At 39.5% G+C, this 8924-nt stretch overlaps 2 long non-coding RNA genes across 2 annotated transcripts in view; one reads left to right on the top strand and one right to left on the bottom strand.

Annotated features, from left to right (window-relative positions):
* LOC107835225 (uncharacterized) overlaps positions 1–8819 on the top strand; it is a 10176-nt gene extending 1357 nt beyond the window's left edge. Inside the window, exon 2 of the long non-coding RNA XR_001661053.1 lies at positions 7986–8819. This is a non-coding gene — a long non-coding RNA (uncharacterized LOC107835225). The remainder of the gene's footprint in view (positions 1–7985) is intronic.
* On the bottom strand, positions 295–6826 carry LOC103132744 (uncharacterized). Its single transcript, XR_001661052.1, has 2 exons — positions 942–6826; positions 295–700 (listed from the first exon to the last, which is right to left on the bottom strand). It is a non-coding gene; the product is annotated as an uncharacterized LOC103132744 (long non-coding RNA).
* Positions 8820–8924: the final 105 nt, after the last annotated feature.

Here is an 8924-nt window from a genome sequence, read left to right as displayed (position 1 = left end):
TTCAGTGTGTAATGCGTTTAGGACTCCCTTGCAGAGAGTGTTTATGTCCCCCCCCCCACTTCTGCTGAGTGTCCCCTCAGTGTGGGTGGACTTTGCCCACAGGAACAGAAAAGGTTCCTGTCAAAAGTTGCATGAACACCTGCTTTCTGGCAGCTTCCTAGTGAAGTAAAGAGAATAATGAAAGAGTGGGTTTGTGTGCGTGTTTAGGTGTGTGTGCGCGTGTGTGTGTGTGGGGGGTGAACTATGTCTCATAAGTGCAAGGAAACTAATAGAATTGGACATTTTTTTAATATATAAAACCATCACCAAGAATTTTATTTTCATATATTTTTAAAAGAACTAGTCAGTTTTTCCCCTCCACTAACAAATGTCCAGAGTAAAATTACAGCTGGGTAAAGAAGTACGGACTTCAGCTACAGAATTTAACAAAAAGAAGAAAAAAAAATCTATCCACCCTTTTCCATTTTGCACCTCTAAATCAAATATTGCAACCATTTATCTGTACCATTGAGTTCATTTTATGTTGTGAAATATTTCTAAATTCGACAAATCCTCAATTTGCTCTTGTTTTGAAATCCATTAAAGTCACTTTATTATTGATAAAGATTGATTGAAGTAATAAAGTAGAAAATGTGACTGTTCATGTAGAAACGATCTATGTCTTGTTGGAACTCGCTGTCCCGATGACGCAGTCGTTCTCCTGGAAAAACAGCAAAACAAAAATTAAAAAAAGCTTTTATGGCCGAACTGAACATGAAGCTCTATTTAAACAGAAACTCATCAGGGTGGTGATAAACATGAATGAATCACTGAATAACAAAAGGCCCAATATCAGCCATGTGTCAAACTGATTAAACAATGTTTTAGTGAAATAACATCTGTGGATTAGAAGAAAAATGTTTTATTTCATGGTAAATAATTCAGACCAACCTCTGACTGACCTTGCTGGCAAACCTCAGAGAGTTGAGCATTTCTCCAAAGCTGTCCGACTCTGGAGAAATGTTCACGAACATCAACCTGGAGTCGAAACATTAAAAATGATCAGAAACCTGCTTTAAAAGTCACAACACGGCCGGATGTGACACATAACTGTTATGCTTAACAAATACTTACGGTATGTCTGATAATTAAAAATTTATTTTATTTGTCATTGACAGATTCATGAAAAAGAATTGGATCAATGTTGCTACCAAGAACATCCACAGAATGCCCAATCTCTCATTACGAATTCAGACACGTGGGAAAACGCATGCAACCACAGTTGAAAAGTTTCGGCAGAAAGCTCTGTAGTATCCCACTAAACCCAAAAACTTCATGAGTTCCTTTTTAGTCGTCGGTGGTGGATACTTTTCAATCGCTTCTTTCTACCTTTGCACTAACTGGACATACCTTACCTTGACCCACTCGATGACCAAGATAACAGTTGCTCGAGCAAAGTCACATTTGGCCAGATTCACTGTCAAATACGCATCCCGCAAACGGCCAAACAAAGCGGTGAGTCGTTCCATGTGAGATGACCAACTGTCAGAATAGACAACGTCATCCAAATACAAGGAACAGCCTTCTAAACACCCAACAACTTTATTCATCAAGCGCTGAAACCTTAGCATAATATTGGCCATCATTCAAACTTGGAGAAAGCTTCCTGAGCACGACCAACCAAAACACACTGAAGCAAAATGATGCAGTCTGAATCAGACCAATCTCTTGTGTCTGCAACCCTTTCAAACAAAGTGAAAAAAGTGTCAGCATCCTTTTCACTGAACTTGGGCACCAAACGCAAGTCATTTAATATATCAGAGGGTTTGCATTTTGAGTCCCCAACACAAGATTCCACAGACAATTTGCCATCTTTCACCAGATTTAATTTTTCACTTTCCAAATTTATTCTTGCCAATTCAGTTTCCCGTCTCATCTTTTCCGAAGCAAGAGCCTTATCCAGATCTGCCTGCTGTCGTAACCTCTCTAAAGCCAACTCCTTTTCCTTCTCCAGTTGCATTCTCAACCTTAACATCTCTTTTTGTTGTTCAAAATCCAAAAGGTCAGGCTTTACAACCTGAGCACCCAAATCCTCAGGTCTGGAAGGTGAAGACAAAACACCCATCTCAATTAAGTTCTCCCTTAAAATTGCTTTGACATGATCTTTTAACCTTTTGTCACCAACACTTATTTTATAGTGTTCAGCAATTTTTACCAATTGTTCTCTACAACATTGCTCCAAAACTTCTGCTGATGGGGATTTATTAAAGTCTTCCACAGGCATGACTAAAGTCTTAATCACAAAACAGTGTTTCAAGTTTAATTGCTGACAATCTGTGCAACACAAAACAACCAACCCGAACCTCCCCTCTAACTGCCCATCAGAAACTAGCTAGCTCAACCCTAGTCTTCAGAGATCAGAGACGGTGGGTATTTACGCACTTAATACCAATAGAGTGGAAAAGGCGACCGGAAAATCGGCAACCCCCCCCCCCCCCAACACTATGGCTGTGCCCCCGAGACGACTGCTCCAACCATATGATCTCACACTACTGTGTCTGAGCACATTAAACCCAAAGGGGAGACACGCTGAGGCCTACAGGGGAATCAGTTCAGATCAGACGTAATGAATTGCACAAATCAAACAATCAAGACTTACCAGTGAGCTCATCAGATGAGACGAAAGCAACCAACTTACCCCAAACCAGAGAAAAAAGAAACTAAAAACATTTCCCCAAAACTAAACTCAAGATTCCCACACTAGCTTCCCAGTTAAATTAACAATGTTTACTAATTAACTAACTCAACAAACCCAGCATAAATTTGAACGAGCCCCCAATTTGTTATGGTCTGGCTCTTAAACCATAACAAATGAAAGGGAAGCAACACAAGAGATAACTTAAAAGGGAATTTAACAAAAATCATAACTGGTTGGGGGAGAGGAAGAATGAGCTGCTTAGTCAGAGAAAGTGGTGCATCTTAAGGTGGATCTGATGTCATCTGGAGACTCTGGCCAGCTGCCTCCACTTCCAATCAGCACCAATTAAGAGTCCAAAACATGGATGTTAGAGACCCAAAGGAAAAGGCCTTGGGCCATAACAGTTGTTTCAGACATAATGACTGAATATCTGTTTATCTAAGTGCATTTTGTTGAAAAAAGCTATGATTTGGTTCCTTTTGTGTTCAAGTACTGATTCTGGTATGAAGAAATGATGTAATAATATATTTGAAGTCTAAAAGGTCATTTAAGTATTAAACTTAAAATCTAAACGATTTAATTAAATAATAAAATGTGTCAGCTCTTATGGAATGTTTCTAAATATCTTTATCTCGTGTGTTTAGATACAAAGATAAAAACAAATCTGATTTTTTTAAAACACATATCAAAACTAATCTGATTAAAATGTGACCTTATCGTTTCACCAGCTCCGTTCTGGTAAGTTTATCACCTCTGTGCTGCATATTTAAGGAAACTGTGTTAAAGTATAATAATATGTTTGGTGACATCAGGCATTATTATAGTTATTGTGAGTTTTCTGTTTCTGTTTCCATTACAAAATCAGTTTTTAATTATCTTTAATTAATCAGACACCGTTACATTCATTTTATTCATACATTGAATAAGATACATTCAAGTGCATAATTTAAGCACTATCATATTTTAATAATTAGCATGCTAACCACGTCAACAGGAATGAATCTTTTCACCAGATTTTGTTTTGTACTTGTAGAGCCATACGATGTCCACCAGGGGGCGCTGTTATATTCAGACAGATTCTCTCAGTTGGAGGAATCCGCTAAATATGAAGATAGAAACACGCTAATATATTAGCACATATCACACACACCTTAAAGTTCTTTGATGGTTGTAAAATAGCTATGAAGTTTGATTCTGGGAGGAGAAAGTGGAAAATGTTTTATAGGTTGCTTTTAGCTAAAACAACACCCTTGGGACTCGCCCGAGTCACTAAAACCTACCTGGTTCAATAACAAGTGCAAGTTGTAATATAGAGAAGGAGCGACCGTTAACAGGTGTGCTCTGTGAAACTAGTTGGTTGTGGGCTGCTCAATCTGGCTAATTCACAGGGTGAGAAAGGGTGGGACATCTGGATGAAGGTCGTCAGAAACCAGGCTAGTCTTTCTCGACGCCAGCTTAAACAGAGTTTACTTCAGTTCTGGATAGGGTAAATCCCGGCAGATTTAGGAAACTCAATTCACCCGTTAGACGGAGAGCTGGTAGCACATCTTCCTCCTCTGACAAAGGGAAGTAGAGAGAGAGAGAGAAGTGGGGGGGGGTGTTGAGCAACAACAGCTAATTGTAGTAAAAACTTTGGAGAACCGTGTAATAAAAAAAGGCGAAAGAGGACGCGGCAGAGGCAGGAGGTCACAATAGGTGAAGACCCCAAAATGACACCCCACAAAATCCACGCCATTTAAATGGCTGCTGGACTTGTGGCAATACTGGCCACTGGGCAAGAAACTGCCCTTCAAAGAATGCTGCATGGGGCAACAGGAGGGGTGGTGGAGTGATGAGACCACAAACGGGAGTAATCCTCAGTATGATCATGCTCTACCACACCCCAAAAAGACAAACCACCAGACTAAATTGATGAAATGGTGGACATATGTTCAACTTGTTGCACATTAAGTAAAAATAAATAAATAAACAAAAGAAATTGAATTCCTGTACAAAACCAGTGCATAATTTTTGTTACTAAAAATTGGGTTTGAACCTCACAAGTCAGAAATTAGTTTTAGGAAATACTGGTGTTTTTTGTTCTTTAGCATTCCTACACTTTCAAAGAAAAACCAGTTGAGAGACGTCTCACTGAAATAAAAAACATGGGAACAACTTCTTTGTATGCTAAAAGTGGAATTGTGACTTTCCTGAAGGAGGAGAAGCTGAAAGATAAAATTAAATAAATTCTCAGAACAATGTGTAATGTATTGTGTCGTAATCAGATTATAACACCAACTTGGAGAAATGATCCTTTGGCTGTATAACTGGAGGGGTCAGAGGTCAGAGTAAGGTACTGACCTGGACATTATCCAGCCTCGTTTCTCTCTTAGGCTTTGAGAGGAGGGGTGACAGCTGACCTCACAGTCTGCAGCACTAAGATCGACAAATTTAGAGAAATCCATTGTTCTCTGGTGAGACGCGACTCGGATGAAGTTAACATAAACTTACATTTTACGCTTTAAAATTTAATATTGTACAGGATAAAAGAGACTTCAGGCTCTAACATGTTTCATGTTTATGTGTTTGAATAAGGAAAGGATTTATGATTTCTTAAAATGTTGGGTAATAAGTGGCTAAAAACTATTAAGATGAAAGAAGTTATATGGAAAATGTTTGTAAAACGACAGATGAACAAACCCTAATTGACTCTTATTTGCTTCTTTCCTTTTCCTGTCTGAGCTGCGGTGCGTCTGACCTCCGACCTCAACGCAGACCTGTCCTGCCGATCAGATGACGTCACTCCTTCATCACCAGCCAATGATGGTTGATAAAGAAGCAAAAAAGGACGGGTCAATTTCTGCCACCTGGGTACTGAAGGCACTAAAGTGTCCACTGATCCTGATTCCTGGACATCTGGGAACTGGCATGCAGCAGACATGTATGGAGTCCTGCTGGACGTTTGGACTGGAACTATATCTCTGTTTGACTGCAACTGAAGTTTCACAACCCCCACTGGTTTACTCTTTGGCATCAGCGTGGAGGAGGAAAATGATGTGTTTTAAAGAAAAAGAAAGCAAACTGAACTGTTTTTCACTTATTTCATTGGTGGACAACCTGGACATTCACTAAGGGACGGTCTGGACAACTTATAAATAATCCAACACCAGAGCTAGTTGGACTGACAGGGAGCTGGAGGAGAGACGGAGGGAGGACCAGCTGCAGCAACGCCAGCAGCAGGAGGGGGAAGCGAGAATTGAGACAGGAGAAATACGAGAAGTTATACACACACTGCTGTGATGGAGAATGTGCTCACTAATCCTGTTTGCATATAGGAATGATCTACCCAGAAAAGAACATTTTAAAGGTTTTTAGGTACAATGTTAGATAAAATCGTTCATTTTGTACCCGTTAACTCAGTCCTTAACAGAAGGACCAGTGATCCTCTTAGGGCCCACGAGCCATAGGTTGGGAAACTGTGAAGGAAAAAACTGTAATGACTAAAAGCTAAGAAAAAAAACTGATAGCGTGATACGGCTAAATTACACCAACTAAAAATGATTACAGATTCAAAGCTAATAATGATTTTCAAATGTTTTATTTACTAGTTTGGAACTAAATTAAACATCTAAGTGTTGAAAACAATTGATATTGCAGTGTAGAAATATTTTGTTGAATTTAACTGAAATATTTAATTTAGAGTTTAATTCTATAAAGAATCTACAAATCGATTGTTTTTGTGGGATTTTTCATATTGGAATGAAAAATTATAAGAGAAATTTTACTACAAAATTGAGTAGCGGATGAAATTATTGACCATTTAATTTAAAATATAAAAGACTTGCATTGTTAACTTGTCTGAAATGCAAGGTTAAGTGAAAGTCTGAGACTTTAAGCAACTTGGTAGATATAAATGGCTACTAAAAACCGATTGTGAATAAAAGCAACATTTTCTAGATTTCAGTCTAAAACAGGGGTCCCCAAACTTTTTCCTGCGAGGGCCACATAGCTGTTCCTTTCTCTGGTCGGGGGCCGGTCTTAGTTTTTGGAGACAGAAACCTTAGCTGTTCTGTCTTTGAAACTGTCGAGCGGGGGGTGGGCGGCGACGACACATTCGCGCTTTTAGATAGATTTTTACCCAGAATGCAAATGGAAAAAACCGTGAGTGAAACGGTGACTGGGACTGACTGGTATATATTCCATTGAGGGAAAGTTAGTTTCACATCTGCTCAAGAGCCCCCTGGTGGTTGAAGAAAAATCCACATATAAACCAGAAAATACAATATATGAAAAAAAAACACTGAATGCTTTCTGGTATGAGGAGGCGGGCCGGATCCGGCATTGTTCAGGGGGCCAGACCAAATGACGTGGCGAGCCGGATCCGGCCCGCGGGCCGTAGTTTGGGGACCCCTGGTCTAAAACATTTTAATTTAGATTTGATGTCAATAAATTCAAAAAGAAAAATCTTGAATTAGAGGATTTGGTTTAAATTTAAGATGGTCATTTTTATTTTAGAGAAATTGAATAGAAATGTTGAAAGCTGCTGAGTTTAACAAAGAAAAACCAAAAAATAAACCTGCAATTAAAAGACGTCTTTGCTAAAAGATCTTCTAAAAGCAATAAACCTGTGAGTTCACCTGAATTAAAGATTAACCCTCCCAAAGATTTTATTTGAAGCTTAAGTGATTGTGACACATGGGCAATGCCATGTGTGGAGAGGGGAAAATGGTGAGGTAATACTATATAACTACTAAATTCTTACATAAACAATGTTTTATGAACTTTTGAGTTAAATACTGTTGGATGATTGATGCTTTTTCTAAATGGGTTGAAATAGTTCCAGCAAAGCATGCAGATGCTTTGACGGTAGCTAAGGCTATTTGTAAAACTATTATCCCAACACATGGTTTTCCAGACTGTTTATAGTGACAATGGACCACATTTTGTAAACCAAGTGACACAAAACATGGCTACTCACTTGGGAATGACATTGAAAAACCACTGTGCCTATCGCCCTCAGAGTGCAGGGCTGGTGGAAAGAACAAATGGTACTGTGAAAAGCAGATTTAGAAAATGCATGGCAGACACTGGCTGATCCTGGCCAGAATGTTTAGATTTGGTGAAACTCTATATGAGAATCACCACCACAGCAAATGGTCTAACACCTTTTGAAATAATTCATGGGAGAGCTTACAGATTGCCTCTGTTTGCTCCAGACTTACAGAAAGCTGATGAAGAACAGACATTAGCAGATTATATGATCAGGACTCTTAAACTGAAGGAAGTATCCAGAGCAAATTTACTGCCTTCTGATTCTCTCCCTCTGCAGGAGGCAGCTCCCATCGAGCCAGGTGACTGGGTCTACATAAAGGTCAAACGAAAGAACTGGGTGAGTCCACGGTGGGAAGGACCGTTCCAAGTGCTGATGACCACACCAACAGCTGTAAAAATTGCTGAAAGATCCAGCTGGATACATCTCAGTCACTGCGAGCTGCAGAGAGTTGGACCCCTAATCCGGAGTAGAAAGGAAGTTCCGGGCTGCAAAGGGGTTCCATTTTTTAGGGTGGTTCGTCTCAAACCCGGTGAAGAAACGCTTAAGATTCTCACTCTTTAGTTTGGGGGTTCTGACATCTCTGCGCACCGAGCAGCAATGGGGACTCCATATGCCAGATGGATCTTCTACTGCGCTGTGACTGCAGCATGTCTGATGTTTGGAGGAGGAAGTGACCTCACTTTCCGCCCACATGACTACAGCACCAACAAAGTTTACACCTACTGCGAAATTACACCGGATTACATCAGCTGCATTGCCTGCAGGGGTCAGAGGGCGACTCCAGGCTGCAGAGTCTGGAAGGACAACCCAGACTGCAACAACTTGTTTCAGGAGAGGAGTTTCAACATCACACATCGGACGACAGGAGACAACACTGTGCAGCGCCATAGTGCCAGGAGACTATGGTTCATGGGTGATGGCATTTTTTTTTCTTTAATTAAACCCTTTAAATTTTAAGTTTAATACTTAAGTGACCTTTTAGGCTTCAAATATATTACATTTCTTCATACCAGAATCAGTACTTGAACTCAAAAGGAACCAAATCACAGCTTTTCCCATCAAAATGCACTTAGATAAACAGATATTCAGTCATTATGTCTGAAACAATAAAACACAAAATAATTTATAAATCTAGTTTATATTAAATATGTATATTATGTATTTGAAACAAGGTACAATAATCTACTTAGTTTCTCTAATTAGGCCAAATATTGA

Source organism: Poecilia formosa, unplaced genomic scaffold (assembly GCF_000485575.1).
Source record: "Poecilia formosa unplaced genomic scaffold, Poecilia_formosa-5.1.2 Scaffold1271, whole genome shotgun sequence".
Lineage (NCBI taxonomy): Eukaryota > Metazoa > Chordata > Actinopteri > Cyprinodontiformes > Poeciliidae > Poecilia > Poecilia formosa.
Note: the sequence above shows the minus strand (reverse complement) of the source record. Positions and strands in the feature narration are given on the sequence as shown.